This window comes from Sinohyriopsis cumingii, chromosome 18 (genome assembly GCF_028554795.1).
Source record: "Sinohyriopsis cumingii isolate HCF-2022 chromosome 18, ASM2855479v2, whole genome shotgun sequence".
Lineage (NCBI taxonomy): Eukaryota > Metazoa > Mollusca > Bivalvia > Unionida > Unionidae > Sinohyriopsis > Sinohyriopsis cumingii.
Genome location: NC_142978.1, coordinates 28,434,658 through 28,457,559, shown reverse-complemented (window position 1 = coordinate 28,457,559; position 22,902 = coordinate 28,434,658). Strand labels below are relative to the sequence as shown.

General features: G+C 32.9%; 1 protein-coding gene across 2 annotated transcripts in view; it reads left to right on the top strand.

Moving 5' to 3' along the window:
* LOC149776290 (transmembrane protein 98-like) overlaps nt 1-22,902 on the top strand; it is a 106,176-nt gene that overhangs the window by 1,773 nt on the left and 81,501 nt on the right. The window contains exon 2 of one of the 2 annotated variants that reach the window (XM_089942741.1): nt 19,268-19,362. The gene's annotated coding sequence lies outside the window, so the exon portion shown is untranslated. The remainder of the gene's footprint in view (nt 1-19,267; nt 19,363-22,902) is intronic. The other variant, XM_089942743.1, reaches the window with a different exon arrangement.

Sequence of the window (22,902 nt, the reverse complement as noted above, 5' to 3'; positions counted from 1 at the left end):
TATATGTTTACTTCTATTAATAATTATCATAATATTAAATCCATACATACAGCTATGTATTAGTTGTTTACAGAATTTTTTTAAAAATCGATAATTCATATCAACGAGAAAATAATTTTGACTTTAGACAAGGTTAAGACCAAAAAAAAACTTTTAAAAAAGTAAACAATGCAAAATTAAATATACACAACATGTAGGTCAGTGAAACTTGAAAACACATTCTTTTGCTAGTGTGAGAATTTGAATTTATTTGAAAAAAGACATCGGCCTAAATCAGCATGAGTTTAATTTGTGAAAAAGCGTCATAATGTGCTGTCAAGGATATTCTTTAAAATTTGGATGTTCATTCTGATGTCTATCAACATTGGAACATGCAACACAAAGCCATTATTTGGGCAGTAAGACAAAGCAACAAAACATAAATAGCATGTGATACATCTTACATTGTAGGACTAAACATATTATATGCTAAGGAAATTCTTGACAATCTCACTTTAGTTGGTAAGCAGACAATAAAGTTGCAAAATTAGAAACTTGGATTAAGATGCAGTATTGTTCTAAGGTAAACATTTCAGTCTTTTATATAAATTACTTATGTGTATGATTCTAAAAGATAAATAGGTTTAATGATTGCAGGTGTTTATTATAGGTTCTATGTCACTATAATTAAAGAAGGTGATGGGGTGAGTCTTCAGTTTTACATTTTAGAAGGCACATTTTCACATGCATTCAGAACAGAAATGTGGGATATGATTTTAAACACTTTATGAATATTACTGTACTAAATTAAAGATCGCTCTTTCATGATACAAATCAGTCTTTGGACCAAAAACAACATGTGATCCAATGTTTACCAAACTCGTGTATCGATGCACAGAATAGCATGACATGCAGAATAGGCTGACATGATGGCATATATCCTGGACTTGTCAGTTTTGATGTATTTATGCACTTACTTTCAGTCTATCAGAAATATGCCCCTTTCATAGTGATATCTTGTTTCTTTTGAAACACTAATTATTTTAACAAAGAATACATATCAAAGGGCACTGATACATATTCTCCAGAGTATGACAAAATCTTTGACAACATGAAATCACTTTATCTACTGTATATTTATGGTACAGATAGGGAAATTTCATGTTGTCACAGATTTTGTTGTACTTTATTGATTAAACATCTAACACCTGTGATTTCCTCATACTCCTATTGGCATGATTTCACCAAATTGACTCTTTACGGAAAGATTATATATTTCCTCACTTGATGCACCTCACAGGCATTGTAATTATGCATGGGATAAAATATATATTGCAGACCAATGTCTATACATATGACATAACCAGAATCTCAAACCAGTAGATTTACAAATTTATCTCGGCAGAATGGCCTCTGAAATAATAGATTTTTTTATTGGCATAAATATTGTATATTTTAAGGGGATTGAAAACAAAATAAGTGCATTTTGTTGCTATGATATGTATTCTTTTCATAGAATGATAAAACAATAAGTTTTGAACTTGAATCAGATTTCGGTTCTGATGGAAATGTTAGAATAATAATAATTGATCATTAGAGTCAGTATATGTCCAAGTAATGAAAAAGGAAGAGTTGTTGATCTTAGTTCTCTGCTGGGATTTTTTAAAAAAATGATATCTGTAGTATTTTTAGTTTCCTTCACAAGATTTGTTTGGTTGCCACTGATGACATTCACTGTGATTATTAAGCTTCACACTTAAAAGGCTTTCTGGTCCATATTTTTCCCCCAGAACCACTTTGTATTTTGTAAATAACGTCCTCACTGGATCAGCATTAGAATGTTGCAATGACAGGACAGATGTACTATGCTGCTCAGCCTGCTTCAGGGGCCCCGAGTGGCCGAGTGGTCTAAAGCGCTCACCGTTCCGGATCACTGCCATCTCACCTCTGTCTGCGTGGGTTCGAGTCCAAGGCTCGGCTAGCGTGGGTACGTGGGAAAGCCTGCCAGTAGCTTCTCGTGGGTCGGTGGTTCTTCCCTGGGTTTTCCAGGGTTCTTCCTCCACCAGTTATACTGGCCGCCATGTATAGCCTATCTTGTGCTGAAAAATGGCGTTAAACCCTAGATCAACAAGCTCAGCCTGCTTCAGTTTTCAGGTAAGGTTGCTGACTGCTCTCATAAATCATTTCTTCAATGGCTTCTTTCTGTTCATAATTCAGATCCAGAAATCTGTAATTAAATAAAAAAGATTTTTGATTCAGACTTTAAATAAACAGTGATGAAAATACATGCTGTAGTTATGCTTTTATGTATAATTTATCACAGCTTTAAAATAATTATCTTGTAATATGTATATTGTTAACTGATATATTTTATTGTTGGATTGAACTTATTTATGTTCATGAAAACTTCAGAAAGTTTATGTAATACAAAAGACTTTTGAAACAAACTCGGGACCTTGGCTTCTCACCAGCACACGATTATACTATGATGTTAAAGCATTGTTGAACTTGCCGTATTTCTTAGCACTAAGAGAAAGCACACATTTCTGCATATTGTCATGAACAACACATGTTAAAGATGCCCTTTAATATTTCCTCTTAAAATGTTTGAACGATACAAAAACATTTAAACATGACTCCAAAACAAATATTTAGATTGTTGTGTCTGCTAAAATCATTCATTAAGTTCATACCTCCCTTCCGCCAGTGGCCAGAGGTTGGACAGTTTTCTTGAAAAGCTCAGAAGACATCATCACCTCCATTTATTACTTTATTATTTATAACGCTTCAAAAGACATCATAGATTTGGTCTTAAACTCCCCAAACTCCAACAATTAGCTAATCAGTTAACATGTTGCTTCATGTCAGCTGTTCTGGAAGAGTTATAATGTTATTGTTCTGCCACACATCATAGCACTGGTAGACGTATTAATGGAACAATAGACTGGTTCTGTCTTATTGCTTGAAGGTGTTGATAAAACAATTAAAAATAGTTGGTTTTCTTAATCACGTTTCATAAATAAAGTCTTTAAATTTTAAAAGCTTTAGATTTCAACTATAGAATGATATGTCCAATAGACAGCCCGTAAAATTATATTTTTGACCTACCACTGGTAGAATCAGATTATGGACATCACATACTAAACACAAGTTTATATGAAAAATGAGACTAAAAAAAATTAATTTAACATTCCTAAAGCTTATATTTGTGTCATAACTTTAGATTTGGGATAGACTTTGACTCAAAAGCTAAAAGAATCAAATTACAAAAAATGATAGTGATATTTTAATAGTTTACTTGAAAGCAAAAAGTAATAGATTTAGCTTATGATCTGTTTTTTAAAAAATTAATTGGCTATGTGAATATGCAGAACAATAATCCTTGAATGTACTGTTGTCATACTTCCAAAATGTCTTGCATCCTACATAACTTATTTCTCTAGAAATAAATACTTCCAACTAACTTCTCTCCAGTCAACCCTCTGGACATGTTTGCAAATTTTTTCCGTGACAAAGTACAAACCATTAGAGATAAGCTTGACACCACAATTTCAATTGACTCATCGTCACCATACAGATGGGATACAGAATTTGAGTGGCAACCATTAGCAGCATTTGAACCTGGCTCTATGGATTTCATACGTACAATCCTGATGAAGAATGCACCAAAGTCTGAATTCAAAAGGTCTTTTTAGCAATGTACAATCTACATATCACCCATGCCACAGTACTGAAACTACTCTTCTAAAAGTAGTTAATGACATTCTCTCTGCTTTGGATAGCGGAAAGATTACAGTCCTCACCCTCCTTGATTTGTCTGCAGCATTTGACACAATAGACCATGATATATTACTTCACCGTCTCCAGCATAACAATAATAATAATAATTAGGACTTTGTATTGTGCCTAATCTTTAGAAGCTCTAAGCGCTTTACAACATTAGACAACACCTATAAGATAAAAAACATATAATGATATGATTACAAAAACAAACACTATGAAATTAGAAAACATTAAAAAGAAACATGCTGAGAATATTTAAGGTATGGAATGAATTGCCCACTGAACTTAGACACAAAGACACAGTGATCCCATTCAAGAGTGCTCTCAAAACTCACTTATTTTGACTGTAAGAACAAACTTAAAGACCCAATAATGTTTCCTACCTTAAATATTTTCAGCATGTTTTTTATGTTTTCTAATTTCATGGTGTTTGTTTTTGTAATCATATCATTATATATGTTTTTTATCTTATATGTGTTGTCTAATGTTGTAAAGCGCTTAGAGCTTCAAAAGATTAGGCGCTATACAAAGTCCTCATTGTTTTTATTATTATTAATCGGGGACAAAATACATAAAGTTACAGGAGGTTTTATTTTTTATTTATTTACTATTATGTAGAAATTAAGAGGATTACTTAGGTCAAAATAAGCGAAATATCAAGATTCTCTGAAAAGATGAATGGCATTTTATTGTTAAAGTAAAATTGCTTATTTCTTATTTGTCATCTGATAGAAAATAACAATATTTTGAATTAAATTAGAAAAAAGTCCAGGATGTTGATTTATTTATATTATATCTTTTTAATGTATGTATTTCTTGTAAATATGTGCAGATTATAATATCAAGTAACCACCTCTGAAAATCAATAATGTTGATTCAGTTTTCCACTGTGAGACATGTTGCTATCACATGTTCAACAGTTGATTGTCTATTAAGGTGGGGACTTTTTTTCCCCATCAGAATGGTTAGTAAGGATTTTTTTCGGTACTTACTGAAAGGAAAAAAGAGAATTATTTAAATAGATGTTTTTTTTCAGGGTATTTCTCTTTGTTTCAGTTCACAACTAACAAATATTACAATTTTGAAAAAATATTCTGATGTTTTGATCATTGTAGACAAGTGTTGTGCTAAGATGTGATTGAGAAATGCCTTCCCATGAGAACTGGGAGTTTATGACATTGTGTCAAAACAGCATAATAGCTGGAATTGGGATGATACTATATCATTAAAAAAAGAGAGAACAAATGACATTTTACAACTTTGATGTTTGAGTCAAAATGATAACAGTTGTAAATAGTTTTAATTAGCATAGAGTAAGGTTCCCCAAATATGTGTGTTTCTGGACAGCTAACCATTCCCTGTTTTTTTGTTGCCAATCCTAGCACTTTTTTCCCCAGAGGTAAAACAATTTTTTGTTTAACTTTAAAAAGAAAATTCCCAAGATTGGATTTGTACATCTAATTGAGCTGGTTCAGCTCGGTACTTGAAGTGCTGCTTATTACATTATATATATACTAATCATTATATATATATATATATATATATATATATATATATATATATATATATATATATATATATATATATATATTAAAAAAATTAAAAATTAAAAAAGATCTAAAAAAAAGAATTCCCAGATTTGATGTGTGCTTCTAATTGAGCTTGTTTAACCCAGTACTTGAAGGTCTTCATACATTATATATATACTAATCATATTATTTTGGAAAAAAAGCTAACTATTCTAATTTTCAAAACAGTGCTGTAGGAAATACACATATTGGGGGTTTAGAGCATATTTTAGATGGACAGCCATGCCAGTTGCTTATAGTCCTGGTGGGACTTGGTAATGGATAAAGGTATAACAAACTTAAAGTTGCTACAGGTTGTTACAGTATTTGCAAGCACATACCACTCAGCCTTGGTAGCTTGCACCTCCCTTCTGCTTTTAAAAAACAAAACATCAAGAATTGTAAAAAAATGCACAGAACTTTGTCATGTCATTCAATAATTCTCTAACCCTGTTGTTGGGGCCCCGAGTGGCCGAGTGGTCTAAAGCGCTCACCGTTCCGGATCGCTGCCATCTCACTTCTGTCTGCATATGTTCGAGTCCAAGGCTCGGCTAGCGTGGGTACATGGGAAAGCCTGCCAGTAGCTTCTCGTGGGTCGGTGGTTCTTTCCTGGGTTTTCCAGGGTTCTTCCTCCACCAGTTATACTGGCCGCCATATATGGCCTATCTTGTGCTGAAAAATGGCGTTAAACCCTACAACAACAACTCTAACCCTGTTTTCTTGTTTACCTTCAAAACCAAATGTGAGTTTTCATTGTAAACAATGGGTCTGCTAACTGTCCTTTTTTGGTTCTGGGAAATCCCATTTTAAGTGAAGGGGTGAGATTTCTTGGATTACAAATACAGTGTACTAAGAAGGTAAATACTCTGTTATCTGCATCAAATATATGCAATATTTAGTTATAAGATTTCTCCAAAACATGGAAATTAAAAACTCATAATTAAATTGTTTCAGAAGGATGTAACTTTCAAGATTATGATAATTTATGGAATTATTTAGAGCGTATCAAAGACGATGAACTGCATTGTCTGAAAACATAAACTTACCCACATAAATATGTATGCTGTGTCAGTTTCAAAACTCCTGTTTGTTTTGAAGTGCAAACATGACAGTGTTATAGACCCCTGATGACTGAGAAGTTTGAAATTATAAAAATAGTGAAGGAAATGACCAAGTTGTGTGCCCTTGTATATTATTGTGGCTTTTCATTTCTAAAATCGAATGAGGATATACAAACTGTTGGCGGTTTGGGGGTAGGCGAATAATGGTGGTGATGATAAGGTTATCTATTTTACACATTGTAATCAAACAGCTGTATATCTCTCTAGTTGTGCACAAAAATCATTAGTGTTAAACGGTTCTCAGTCATATTCATGACAATTAATGGCTGCAAACCTCTGGGCCATTTAAGATTTGTGGCTTAGTCCATGTTGCCATGAATTCTCGACAGAAGAAAAACATTTTATTGATTATTGTTATTGTTAGTTATAGCTTATCCTCATGCTTTGTTTGTGCTTGAATCATCAAACAAGATGATCATATTTGTCAGTAAGTGCATAGCTGGAAGCAATGTGATCTATAATGGTATGCCATTGACCAAATTTTAGTGTTAGCTGGATTTCAAACAAATCTGGCAAGCAGTTTGGTATCAGAGAAACTTCTACAAGCCACACTCAATGAATTTAACATTGTCCTGAAGAATGCTCTGATGGCCTAAGTTGTTGGAGCATCTGTCATGGATGTGGGAAGTTGCTGGTTTGAACCCAGCCAGGTAATACAAAAGACTTATAAAAATTATACTCACAGCTGCCTTGCTTGGAACTCAGTATTAAGAGGTTAATGTTAGGACTGGTTGATCTGGTGTCATGATAATGTGGCTGGGTGGGACATGATGTTACATGTTTCTGGCATAATGTCCATCACTATAATCTGCCACACTGCAGAAATATTAAAAATCTAAAACACACACATGCACAAACACACAGAGTTCTCAAGCAGTCATCTCCATCAAGCAATTTGTATGTCTGTCTGGAATTTGGTTTCAGTGAGACAACTTTAAAACAACTAATTTTTCTTTCTTCAGATTTTTAACGTATTTTGAAGGGACCTTGAATGAATTAGATTTACAGCATTCCTTTTGTTATGTATATTTGATTTAATTTAGTTGTCTGTTTGTAAGTTTTGATTTTTTTTTTATTTCATTGCATGTTAGGGTAATGTAATTTTGTTTACTTGAATTTGACATTTTCCAGAAATTAGTTTGATCTGAATGTTTTGTTTTAAACACCTAAAGCTGACCTAGTTTCTGACCTTGATTCAGAAACTAGTGAGCCAAGTAAACAACTTCCTATTTTTATCTTATTCTTAGAGTAAAATGATTGGTTTTTGTCAAGGTCATACTGGGAATACGTGACTTCAGATGTAAACAGCCTCTATTGAGAAATTCTGGTTTTACCAGAATTTTGCAGTAGTCATGTTTATAGAGAATTTAGTCAGTTTGGGCTTAAAAACACTTGATGCCCAGGTGTTCGTTTTGTTGTGACCAGTTTGAAGTTACATTTTAATTTTGAAACAAATTACATGCATTTGGATTCTAAAAGATTAAATCTTTTTCCTGGAAATATTTGAGTTCTCATAACGAATTGTTGGACAAAGAAATTTCTTGAAATTTTATTCAGAAATTCAAACATCAGAATATTATTGTATGTGGAACAACAAAGGACTGTAGACACAACAGCACTATACTGACTATAGTATACGTCATTGCCTTCCATTTTGGATTTTTCTTCCGGGCTCAAACTTGAATTCATTAAAATATTTTAGTACTAGGACTTCTAATTTGTAATTCTGGGATTATTCTTAGATTATTTTTGGATTTGATTCTTAAAACCGTAAGTTCTTTTTTTTTTCCTCCATTTTTACATTGGTTTTCCAGGGAAATATATTATTTATTAAATTTTACAAAGCTTGTTGTTTTCACTTTTTCTTTGTTGCTGTTTATTAGAGCCTAAATACATAAGACATGACATTTATAATAGTTATAAGCCAAACCTCCTGATGTCTCTCAGGGACCAGAGATTGTGGGTCAAATATATGTGAAATTCTGAAAGAACTCTTTCTCCCAGTAATAATAATAATAATAACAATAATAATAATAATAATGCTTTATTTATAGAGGGTCTCTCATTAGTCAACGATTATTCTCCCTTGAGGCCCTCTTAAGGAGAGTATAACAATGCACATTATATGAAGATAGCAATAATTGCTGAATATTTTAACATATTTAGTATTAAAATACTAAATTCCATTATCTATTAGAAACACATACATGTTCATGATATCTCTCTTAAATACTGTAATATTTTCAGCAGATGGTACATGTAGTGGAAGCTTGTTACACAGAACTGTACCAGAGTTCTGGAAGCTCTTTTTAAATTGACAAGTCCGTTTTCACATAACACTTTCCTGCGATATGCCTGTTTTTCCCCCTGGGGTGCACCCCATTTTTACATTTTATTCAGCTGTGGCCAGTCTGCAGAATAGCTAAAGGCTAGACTAAAGTAAACATGCATGAAGCCAGTGTGACAAGTTAACAGAATCCTTATCGCAGTTAATTATCTTGCTAAAAGGAACATCCCTCTAGAGCTATTTTGGTGTGACTTAAAATGGAATGAAAAGAAAGTATTTAGATTTAAAGGCAACAATCCAGGGTCCACTCAAGGGAGCAATTTGAGCTAAATATTTGTTTTCCATTCTGTCATTTTACCGAAGCATGCTGAAGTGCAACATACACTTTTTCTTTTTTTATGTGATGTGATTCCACTCCCACCCCCTTTTGTTTCAGTGCAGTGCATGAATAAATAATGTCAAATGCTGACTTTTGTGTCCATTTTCCAATAAAAAAAGGAAGATGGAAAGTAGATTAAAGCTGTTGCTTATTGTATTCTCAATTTTCATGTTAATTTGATGATCATAAATGCCAGAAATTATATTCCTGTGTGTGAAAGTCCAACCAAACATCCCATATGGTCTTTGATCAGACATTTTTATTTTTGCATCTCTGTGTTAGAAACTATTTTGGTCTTATTGGAAACAAATTGTATCCAGGAAAATTTTTAATAAAATTAATAATTTATTTCCTATATTCCATCCTAAACATTTATGAAAAGATGAGTTTTGCTATGGAAACAGTTTTTTCATGTCTAATCTATATTTTATACAATTGCTATGTGATAAAGCCAGTATACGATAATATTTTTAAAAATTTTGATGGTGTTTCTTCATTATTTTAATCATTTGACATGAAAATATTCACTTTCTACACTAAATGATCTGATTGCCACCAACTTCTGGCTGGAGAAATTAGTAATTTCACCTAAATATTATAGTCTAACATGGACCCAGATATATACTAAATCTGGGACACAAGTAAATCTTTTGGAACAATAGTCTAGGACTAGAAATAAAATAACTTGGAATCATGTGCTGTCACTAACACTAGCTTGGAAAAGTTTCTTGTTTGCAAAGCATGCTTACCCAGGTATCAGGAGACAAATAATTATATGTGAAGTGCTTGACATTTGGTTGAATGAAAATGAGACAAATGTTGTTGGCCACCAGACCAACCACAATTGACGTGTTGTCTTACATGTAAAGTCTGTCAGTGTTTTTCTGGAAAATCCATTAGAAATTTTTTTGTACTACTTAGACTTCCTTTAACAACACTTCATCGCATAATACTAGGCTGTATTAGGATTGATATGTAAAAAAAAATCATTGACTCACACTGTAATAACATCAGCAGTGTCATTTGGCATTGTTGTGATATAGTATCTTAAACTTGTATGTTCACTGGAAATTATGACACTTACTGAATACAATATACCATATCGTACCCACAAACTGCTGCTAGCACATGATATATTACTTGATAATGCTTGTGGGATATAATACAGTAAAACCTTGGCACTCACATGCTACTGGTGGCATATAATAAGTATGTAATATGGAAGTCACAATCTGCAGGTGATATATAATCTGCAATATGGCCGTCACATGCTTCTGGTGGCACATAATGTAGTATACAATATGGCAGTCACATGCTTCTGGTGGCACATAATATAGTATACAATATGGCAGTCATATGCTTCTGGTGGCACATAATATAGTATACAGTATGGCAGTCACAAGCTACTGGTGGCACATAAGATAACATACAAATAAGGCCCTCGCAAGCTCCTAGTGGCATACAAGATAGTATACAATATGACACCAACAAGATGGTGGTGGCATATAATATAATATACGATGTGGCACTCACAAGCTGGTGGCATATAATATAGTATACAATGTCGCACTCACAAGCTGGTGGCATATAATATAGTATACAGTGTGGCACTCACAAGCTGGTGGTGGCATATAATATAGTATACAGTATAGCACTCACAAGCTGGTGGCATATAATATATTATACAGTGTGGCACTCACAAGCTGATGGTGGCATATATAGAGGATCTCAAATGGGTAATTTTTTAATATTTAATTTATGAAATGAGCTGAATAAATATCCAGTTTTTGCGAGTCAAGGCATTGACTCGCAAAAGCTGCACATTATTCAACGTGATTTAATAAATTTCGTATTAAATCATTACAAATTTGAGATTCTTTTTATCACATAGTTCAGTGGAAATTATTTAGATAGAAAGAAGAATGAAAATTTTGTTCATTCTGACAGATGGTGCATCTTTCATTTATTGTGCATAAAATATAATCCCAAACAAAATTGAACTAGTAAAAAATGATTGTACTTTTTTTTACAAACTATAAATCAAAGAACAAGCATCTGTCCAAATAAACAGAACATTTTATAATGACAAAATCATTTTTCAAAACAATAATCATTGCATGTGATGTTACATTATTTAATATGATACACAGTAGGCCTAGAGGACATGTTTAAATTTAAATGCACCGGTGTCAACTTGTACGGTTTACCCATAATATGTACGTTTTTTTCCTTTTTTGTCAGTGTATGGCCATACAACCATTTTTTTTTTCTTCTTCCATTTTGTGTGCAGCAGAGACTCTTGGCAAAAAAAATTTTTTGCACAAGAATTTAGTGAGACTATGGTGGCCCAAAACAACCAATCAAATCATACTCAAAACCATGCTTTTCCTTTGATACTGAAACAAGTTTCATTCATGGTTACACTCCAGTGTGTGAAGATCTTGTCATTTACTGCACGGAGATAGATGCTCGCTCAGATTTCTAATATTGACTAACTGTGTAATAAGTATGTTTTCTTATTTTATATATTATTTTATTATTTATACTTGTTACTATCAAATGCATAAAGTTTGCATCAATTTTCATACTTTACATACCGCTCCAGTGGCCTAGTGGCTAGAGTGTCAGCCTCAGATGTGGGAGATTGTGGGTTTAATCCCCAGCCAAGTCATACCAAAGACATACAAAAATGGTAGTAACAGCTTCCTCACTTGGCGCTCAGCATTACGAGGTTAGTGTTAGGACTGGTTGGCCTGGTGTCAAGATAATGTGACTGGGTGGGACATCACGCTACATGTCTGTGACATGATGCCCCAGTGCTAGACATCAGTAAAAACTGCCACACTGCAGACATCGTAGTGATATGAGTGAACAGTTGTTAAAGCTACGTTAAAAATCCAAATCACACACACATATACTTTATATAGTGTGGCAGTCATGTTTGTGTAACCGCAATTCGTCCAACTTTAAGGTGTGGAGATAAAGACAATTTATTAAAATTCTAACAATATACTAATTAAAATAAATTCTCTACTGATTTTAGCACCAGCATTTTATCGTGCTGTTATAGTTTTGAGTTAAGTTTGTCAGATAGGTAATGCAAACAGGAAGATGAATTGCCATAATGACGGATGTAGTACAGATACTGAATGACTCGAACATATGTAACACTACCAATTTATATCAAGTTTGTAACCAAAATTGGCACACAATATAGAAAATGTATAACTTTTCAAACACCAGATATGCAATTTTAATAGAAACGATCAACAGCTTACGAGGTTTAAACTTCTGGACTGCTACTTTGTAAAAGAAAATTATTTCTAGATTTCTTTTTTGGATAGCTCCTGGCATAATATCTTGGGGTTTATGGGGGCAAATATAAATTCGTAACATACTTGTAATTGAGAGATCTTCCTCATCACATGTCAAATCTAAATTTTTAAATTATTCTTTTATTTCTCTCATCTGGTTGAAATATTCCATCCATCAAATGGCTGAGCCTAACTCAAAGAAACACAAGCTTGAAGACGCTGACCGAGGTCGTGGCAAGTTTCAGACTGATTGGATTAAAGTCTTCCCTGGCATTGTAGATGTATCCAAGTTAGGAGCTTCACAAGCTTTTTGTATAATATGCAGTAAAGACATTAAAGTGGTGGTATTGAGCATATATGTTATGTTGGAACACTTCAGGACAAAACTGCATGAAAGAAATTTTGATATGAAGAAGGGAGCATCCATCAAAAGCTTCTTTGCTTAGCCAAAGCATGAAAATGATAGTGTTATAAGTAAAAAGAATGAAATAAAGTTTCAGAAATGTAAATATGTGTCATAATAATTTGTGTATAGTATTTGTTGTTTTAAAACTGTTGATCTTATATAATGTATGAATACATTTTTTCATGTAAGGTTTTTTGGTCTTCATAAGATTTGTATTGGTCTGGTGTACAGGTTTTCATCTCAAAGGGTTGACACCTATGAAAATGTCATTTTCACAACTATACATTGTTGCAATTTTCAAGTGAAATAGGATTATTAGATGCAGAAATTCACATATTTACTTTAATGTATTTGTGACCGGATACTTGCAGTATTTGATTTGGAACAGTAGACTGTACAGAAGATGTAAACAAACTGTAAATATGCTGTGGTTGCATAAAGTTCTGTCATTTGAGAGACCGGTTTATGTCCACATTCGTCTGTGAACAAAGGTGAGTTTATTTATTTCTGTAACAGATAAATGGTATCGGATGTTCAATGTATCCTTAGACAAGCATGCCCCAATTAAAACAAAAAGGTTAAACGCCAAATTAAACCAAAGTGGATTACCCCTGAGATCAGTGAGGCTAGGCACCTAAGAGATAATTTCCACAACAAAAAAGACATGAAAAGCTATAGAAAGTGGAGGAATAAAACTAAGCACCTGATAGATAAGGCAAAAGAGAATTGCTATAAACATACTATTGATAAAAGTAAGAGTACCAAGACATTGTGGAAGCATCTAAAAGAGCTGAACCCACCCAGGAACAGTTGTCTTCCCCCTAGACTTTAGCAAAATGATGATATAGCAACATCTGTACAAGACATTGTAGAAACGTTCAACAGTTTCTTCATAAGCATCTCCAGTAACAGTAATCTGAACCAGACTAACACCCCCAATTGTACTTGATGCTCTTCTGTTATTTATAAAGCAAAAATTCCTGATGATAATTATTTTTCAATAGCTAATGTTAGTGAAGCTGATGTTTTTGATATGCTAATTAAGGTGGATATTAATAAATCCTCTGGATTGGATGGGATTGGATCATGAATTATTAAAATTGCTGCACCAGTAATAAAAAGTCACTAATGCATGTCTTAAACTTAAGTATAATGAGTGGTAATTTTCCGGAAACACTGAAATGTGCAAAGGTTACACCTATCTTTAAGAAAGGAGAAAAGGAGGATCCAGGGAATTACAGACCAATATCAATTCTACCTGTATTGTCAAAATTATTTAAAATGCATGTAGCTATTCAGGTCTATACATTTTTTGAAGCATACTCTCTATTTCATAAAGCGCAATCAGGATTTAGAAAGTACCAATCATGCCAGACAGAATGTACCAGATTAATTGATCTTTGGCTGAAGGAAATGGATAATGGACATATGACTGGGATTGTTTTCCTTGACTTCAAGAAAGCCTTTGATCTTGTTGATCATGAAATTCTGCTACAAAAGTTGAACTGTTACAGGATCGACAATCCTTCTTTAAACTGGTTTAGATCATACCTAAACCAAAGGTCTCAACAAGTAAGCATTGGCAATATTAGCTCTCAAACTTGCACTATTCATTCAGGGGTCCCTCAAGGCTCAGTTTTGGGCCCTCTCCTCTTCCTTCTCTATATCAATGATCTACTATTAAATAATGAATACACAAATACAGATTTGTTTGCAGATGATGCAACTTTGTATACATCAAGTTCTATACTGAAGTTATCCAAATGATATTAAACTCAGACCTTATTAGAGTCCAGAAATGGGCACAACAAATTAGGATGGTAACTAATGAAAGTAAAACAAAATGTATGATTTTGGAGACATCACAAAAGCTACACAAGTCAGGGAACCCAGAACTATCTCTTGCAATAAATAATCATCCATTAGAAAATGTCAAACATGAAAAGCTTGTAGGTATGACCATAGATAATAATTATTATGGAATGACCATATTGATAAGCTTTGTAAAACACTGTCATCTATAATTGCCCTACTCAGCAGAATCAAGAAATATTTACTTATGGAAACTTTAAGTCTATACTACAAGTCATATATTCTTCTAACAATGGATTATTGTTAAAATGTATGGGGAAACTGTGCTAAATCTGAGCTTAACAGGATTTATAAACTTCAGAAACGAGCAGCACGTGTAATTTAAGATGCATCTATTGATCATTCCTCAAAAGCATTATTTACAGAACTCAGATGGTTCACAATATATGACAGGATAGATTTTCACAAGGCAGTTCTTTTATATAAATGTCTGTATGGAACGGCACCAGAGTGTCTTCAGGACTTTATCAGGCCTTTTTCAGCATGATGCCAGTTGAGATCAGTATCACATGGAAACCTTCTAGCACCAAAACCAAGTACAGAGCAATTTAAAAAGAACTTCCAATACTTTGGTAATTTCTGTGAAACAAACTTCCACTACCTGTAAAAACTGCTGAAAATAGAGTATTTAAGAAAAGATATCATGAGCATGTATGTGCTTCTAATAGATAACAGAATTTAGTATTTTGATACTAAACACATTAAAATAAACAGCAATTATTGCTATCTTCATATAATGTACATTGTTATACTCTCTTTAAGAGGGCCTCAGGGGAGAATAGTCTTTGACTAATGAATCACCCTCTATAAATAAAGCATTATTATTATTATTATTATTATTATTATTTAAACCATGCTTGTAGATGGGGTTGATTCTCTGTTACAGATACAACATCATCCTTACCTCTGCTATCAAATGAGCAATACCCTTAGTTTTACTTCTTCTTGTTCCTGTCTTGGAGTTTTACGCTATTTTTCTTATGATGATGTTGTTATACATGACATAACAAACCCCTGTGGGGGTAAAATGTCCATATTCAGACAGCCAAGATAATTTTTCCCCAATTTCTTTTTGCGAGTCAAGTTGAAGATGGCTGCCAAAATGTTAATTGAAAACAAAACATTCCATAAGGCAGGGTTCAAAAAGTTTTCCCATGATTGCGGCCAATGACTACATAGAATGTTGCACAATAATTTCATGGACTTATTTGGACCAGTCAAAATCACATAAAGTGATAAGTTCACATGTTGTAATATCAAAAATATTAAACTGCACACAATGTAGGCAAAGCGTACCAGCTATGTGATAAACAGTAATATGGCACTCAAATTTAGACCACTTAACTAAATTTTAATAACTAATTTCCAGGAACTAAATCTTGGTAATTATTAAAATGTGAATGAGGAATCCCACACATAACGTCTCAGAAAAATTTAGTTTTCATGGATGATTATAACCACCCATTTTTTTGGTGTGCATACATATATATGTACATGTGTGTTTGTGCACTTTGCTGCACATCAAGCTACAAACTTTTGTATATTGCCATCAGAATGCTAGTTATTGATTAGTCCAATTCTGAAGGACAAATTGTTCAGTCCTTTTGTCAGTATGAAAATAGTTTGAAAATGAGTCCAAAAATAGTGACTTGCTTTATTTGCCAAAAATTCAAGTATTGGTTAAACTGAGACATTGGGAACCTGTATATAGGCAATACTTAATTACCTGTGTCCTTTACAGACAAGTATTCTTCATACAGAGGTAAATTGGTGCTAACTATAAGAGATTTGACCCATATATGTTGTCTTTTGTGATCAAGTGTCCTTGATATTCAGATGTTTTCTAAAACAGGTTATCCTGTACTTTATATTGACGTACCTACAAAGGCAGGTTATACTGTACTTTATATTCATGTGTCTACTAAAACAGGTTATGCTGTACTTAAATTGATGTATCAACTAATGCAGGTTATACTGTACTTTATATTGATGTGTCTACTAAGGCAGGATATAATGTACTTTATATTGATGTATCCACAAAGTCAGCTTATTCTTTACTTTATATTGATATTCCTACTAATGCAGGTTATACTGTACTTTATATTGATATATCCACTAAGGTAGGTCATAATGTACTTTATATTGATGTGTCTACTAAGGCAGGTTATACTATACTTTATATTGATGTGTCTGCTATGACAGGTTATGCTGTATTTTATATTGATGTATCTACTAAGGCAGGTTATACTTTACTTTATATTGATGTGTCTACTAAGGCAGGTTATCCTGTACTGTATATTGATGTATCTACTAAAATGCATACTACTGTACTTTATCTTGATGTATCTACTATGGCAGGTTACCCTGTACTTGATATTGATGTGTCTACTAAGGCAGGTTATCCTGTACTTTATATTGATCTGTCTATTAAAGCAGGTTATCCTGTACTTTATATAGTTGTGCCTACTAAGGCAGGATATAATACTTTATATTGATGTGTCTACTAAGGCAGGTTATACTGTTCTTTATATTGATCTGTCTACTAAAGCGGGTTATACTGTTATTTTATATTGATATGTCTACTAAGGCAGGTTTTACTGTTCTTTATATTGATGTGTCTACTAAGGCAGGTTATAGTGTTCTTTATATTGATCTGTCTACTAAGGCGGGTTATACTGCTCTTTATATTGATGTGTCTACTAAGGCGGGTTATACTGTTCTTTATATTGATGTGTCTACTAAGGCAGGTTATACTGTTCTTTATATTGATCTGTCTACTAAGATGGGTTATACTGTACTTTATATTGATGTGTCTACTAAGGCGGGTTATACTGTACTTTATATTGATATGTCTACTAAGGAGGGTTATACTGTTCTTTATATTGATGTGTCTGCTAAGGTGGGTTATACTGTACTTTATATTGATCTGTCTACTAAGACAGGTTATGCTGTACTTTATATTGATCTGTCTACTAAGACGGGTTATGCTGTACTTCATATTGATGTGTCTACTAAGGCGGGTTATACTGTCCTTTATATTGATGTGTCTACTAAGGAGGATAATACTTTTCTTTATATTGATGTGTCTGCTAAGGTGGGTTATAGTGTACTTTATATTGATCCGTCTACTAAGACAGGTTATGCTGTACTTTATATTGATCTGTCTACTAAGGCGGGTTATACTGTACTTTATATTGATATGTCTACTAAGGTGGGTTATACTGTTCTTTATACTGATGTGTCTGCTAAGGTGGGTTATACTGTACTTTATATTGATGTGTCTACTAAGGTGGGTTATACTGTACTTTATATTGATGTGTCTACTAAGGTGGGTTATACTGTACTTTATATTGATGTGTCTACTAAGACAGGTTATGCTGTACTTGGTATAGATGTATCTGATAAGGCAGGTTACACTGTACTTTATCCAGTTACTGTCATTTACTTTTAGCAATTTCTATTGCACAGGTGGTCATAAGATTTTTTTTAATGGTTTCAAATACACTACAGCAAGTAGCAAGCATGCTACCAGTTGTAAGGTTTATCTACTCTGTGACAAATCCTTTTACACCTTGCTACCGTTGAAGATCAGAATTCTCAGTGATTACATGAAAGTCGCTTTTTAGTCTTGGTAATTCCCGATAATTTTTACCAAGCATTTTGATGATGATGAAGATGATTGAGATGTAGTTAAAAAAATGTTAAATAAAAAATATACAGATGGAATTTAAGCACACTTCATTCATTTCCAGCCAAAGGTGACACAGTAAGAACTTGTCTTGAAAGACCAAACATTCAGCCAAACAAATAATGGTTTCTCAAGACAGACAGTCCCTCATACCTGGTCATAACACTAAAATCAATAAATCTGAGCATGGAGATTATTGTCTCTCAAAACAGGTGGTGTCTGATAACAGTGGTCTCCCAAGATAGGTTTTACTATAGCAGACAATTGACTCCACAGGAGTGAGCAACAGCAAACTAAAAGCACTAACTTGTCAAATGTCACAACATTTTGTAGTTTGTAATGCCATTTCACAAGCACTGGATTAAAATGTTATACCTGCTGCTTCATGTTTAATTCTAACATACAGATTGGAGATGTTTTTTCTTGAAAGATCATTAGCACATAATGATGATATTTCACTGAATTCATTTAGTATAATTATTAAATGTGTACATCTTGCTCTTCTTTTTTCCCCATTTTTGTCTCATCTGCAATGAATGGAGTAGTAGGTGAGACATAGTGGTCACACACTGCATAAAGTGTTTTACCAGAGCTCAAAAGCTGGTCTTTGAACAGGAGCACAATGTTATCATGAGTCACAAAGCAGAATTGTTCATTTAGTTATTGAATTATAGAGAAGTAAAGTTATTGATATCAGAGCATGTTTCAAACTCAAATTTTGATTGTACTGTACATAGCTCAAAGACTTGTAAATACTCAAATGAACTTATCCATTTTGAACTTTGTTTTCTTATCTAAATATATTCGTGAGTAATATTATAATGAAGTCATGTTGACTGATTCAGTATTGAAATTTTTTTTTCTCCACAGAAGACCATAATTTCGGGCTCTTAATCCATCCTGGCAGTTGAAGACCATGCCTAAGGTTAATCTGCACAAATGAGTAGCAGACAGAATGTCAAAAGGTAAAATAAACTTTTCAGAGTTATTTCCTCATTTATGCATTGTCCTTTACTTGGTAGTTTTTCCCCTTGTTTTATCTTCAAATTTAGATTTTAAAAAATTAGGTTTGTAAATGTCAATGCAATTTCACCATTCATGTCAGTCATATCAGATGCATGAAAAGCCTGTTAGTCATAGCTACTTTTACATTGTTAGTGCTGGGCATTACAAATCTGCTTGCCCAACATCCAGGGCAAACTCAGATTTATCTCATACAAGCTCAGGATTTCAAGGTAGTAACTCATGTGAAAATTCAAGCTAATGAGAGAGAGTGAGAGGGAGAGAGAAGTCATATTCAGTTCATAATGTTTTATGTTCTGCAAGTTATATATTTGTGATCTCATCATAATACATATATCATCCATTTTGCATTTATCTGTACTGCATTCTTCAGTTATATAACTGCTGACAATTTTAACCGCTCCAGTGGCCTAAGTGGTTAGAGCATCTGCCTCAGATGCAGGAGGTCATGGGTTTGAACCCCAGCAGAATCATACCAAAGACTTATAAAAAATGGTATTAGCAGCTGCCTTGCATGGTGCCCAGCATTAAGAGGTTAGTATTAGGACTGCTCAGCCTGGTGTCAGGATAATGTGACTGGGTGGGACATCATGCTGCATGTATGTAGCATGATACTCCAGTGCTAGTCATCACTATAAACTGCCACATTGCAGACATTGCAGCAATATGACTGAAAAAGTTTAAAAGCCACATTAAAAATCCACACTCCATCAGTTTTTTCATCAATCATTGCTTTATTTCACATGATACACTGTCCAAGTTTGTCATTTCCATCTTGTTAACATAAAGGTCGGTCTCATATTTTTTTCCAGGCATGATAGTAGGAATGTTTACTTTTTAATGCAAATTTGGACAGATAAAAAGAAAAATTGATATTTATATTTTAAATTTCCAGTTACAATTTTGTTGTATTATTTGTAAACAGATGAGATCCACTATTGGAATACTTTGGTTAGAATCTAGTATTTTGTTGTTTTCTGGATTGATACTTAAATCTTTAAAGTTTAAGGTCTTTTACTGAAACGTCTTTCTCTCAAAATCTAGGCGTATCCAAAACCCTTATCTATTTATCTCTTTTTATACATGACATGTCTGTCTTTGCTCTTACATCTATATCTACATTCAGACCCATTCCTTTTCTTGTCCTGAGCTGCATATTTATCTGTTCTGGCATTTACTAATTTACATGTATCTTTTTTATTACTCAGAATATCTGCATATGGTTTTAATTTGCAATGAAGATAAAAAGAAAACAAAAGTTCTGTATTTTTAAAAAAAAGTAATGAGATTTGATGAACAAAATGCAACAAAATGCTGCAATGGACCAGCCAACATTTACAAAATTTTTAAAGCCTTATAGTGTCTCTCTTTTTGAGGACAGTTTTGTTTTTTATTTCATAGTTCATTTTTAATTTTTTTAGAAAAAGCAATTTACTTATGTATATTTAATTTGTATTTGTTAGTTTTTTTTATTATTAATGATTATATGTTATGTATAATTGTATTTTGGACTTGACCTTGTCCAAAATCAAGTTAATTGTCTACATGACCTGTAACTTTTATTTTGATAACAAATAATAAAGTACTAATATTTTTTATATATGTGGGTGAAATATTAGGAATATTATCAGTAGAGGTAAAATTTATTTGGGTCTGGGTCTAGAACATTTGTATTCCCCATAAAAATACCTTGCCTATCTGATGTTTTCCACATTCTTATTATAATATTTGTAACATATTTTATCATGTAAACAATTTGGAATGTTCTAGAATTGAAAATTCCATTAAGTCATAGTATTTCCAGAAAATGCTGATTGTGACCTAAGTCAAGCAGAAGCTATTATAATCTTGTTTATCTAGAAATTTCTTATTCTTGCGGCAAGATCTTGACGCAGAATCTTTTGTATAATTTTGTTCTATATTTGATTTGGATGAAATTATTTATTCAGATTATTTATTCACTGGAAATTGAAAGTACTCATAAATAATATTCTTGGACAGAGGCATTAACTGGGAATTTTAGAGAATTCAGACAATGACATCCTGGATTATATTACTGTGATTCATCAAAAGACTGTTGGCACATTATCACACTTTAGGCCACTGGTACATTAGTAGATTGAAGACTACAGGCACATCAACAACTTCAGCACTGGATCTTATTTCAGACACCACTGGAATTTAATTAGAACTTTATTCAGTAGCACTGGTAGCAGAAATGTTTGGACTATTTGGGATTTAATTCTCAATACTGTACCTTTTTAAAATTTTCATTTTGTATTTTAGGGAAATTATTTTTTTGTGAATTTTACGAAAATTGTTGGTTTTTACCTGTTTCTATTAGTTTAAGACACATATGAGTCCTAAAAGAAAATTGGGATCTCTTGAATGGGATACAGATTTCTCTAAAACATTTCAGGAAACTTTGTTGTTTTTAAATTTAAATTAGTTTTTTTCAAGTCCTAGATATTATTTAACATTTTAGAAATCTCTAGTGAAACCAACAAGCTTTTGCTATGTCATCTAAAGTGGAGAACTTTATTTCAAATCCTACCCAGGAATGGTTAGACTTCTTGTGGTTAGACTTCTTGAAAAAAGGATGAATTGCTCCAGCTTGTCAGACAGTATGCTGTCTGTGAGGCAAAGGCTTCTTTAACAAAGCATGTAGTACAATATAATTTGTCCAGTATTTGATGGAAAAGAATATTTTGGATAGAAATGACTAACAAGTCTCTGTATCAGGGTCTGAAATAAAAATATTCAAATTAAATTTTTTTTAAAAAGTTGAAATTAGACCTAAGAGAACATGAGTTTCAGATAGAAATGATACAAATCCAGTTGAAGAAAGCGGAAAAAAGAAAACAAATGCAATTGCACAAGAAGAAAGCAAAATGCAGTGGCAGAAAGAGAAAAGAGAGGAAAATGCAATTGCACAAAGAGAAAAAAGAGAAGAGAGATTAATGCAAATGCAAAAAGAATAGGAAAAGAGGAGAGGGAAATTCAGAGAGAAAGAATAAAGGAAGAAAGAAAATTTCAGTTTAGATTTAGAATTGGAGCTGGCAAGTGGACAACACACATACCCCATTTTACACAGAAGCTCAGTTTTTAATGTTATCAGAAATATAAAGTTATCAGGAAAAAGAAGTAGATTTTTTTTTCATTTTGAGCACTGGACTTTATTATTACAAAGTGTACTTATTGGCAGAGTTTGTCATATTTCACTGTCAATACAACAGAGTGTCAGTTAAAGTATTTTTATGGAATATATCAACAGGAGTTTAGGAATTGTAGTTTAGTTTTTATTTTCACAATGAATTTCTGTTTAATTGGTCATAAAGTTAAGTGAGTTCATGGTATGACTCTTTTTACCACTCTGAAGGCCATATTTGTGATCTGAATTTGATTCAACTTAAAATATTGGCTTATATCATCATGCTCTTGGACAAATTTAATAATAACTTAAAACAAGAGCCATGCATATT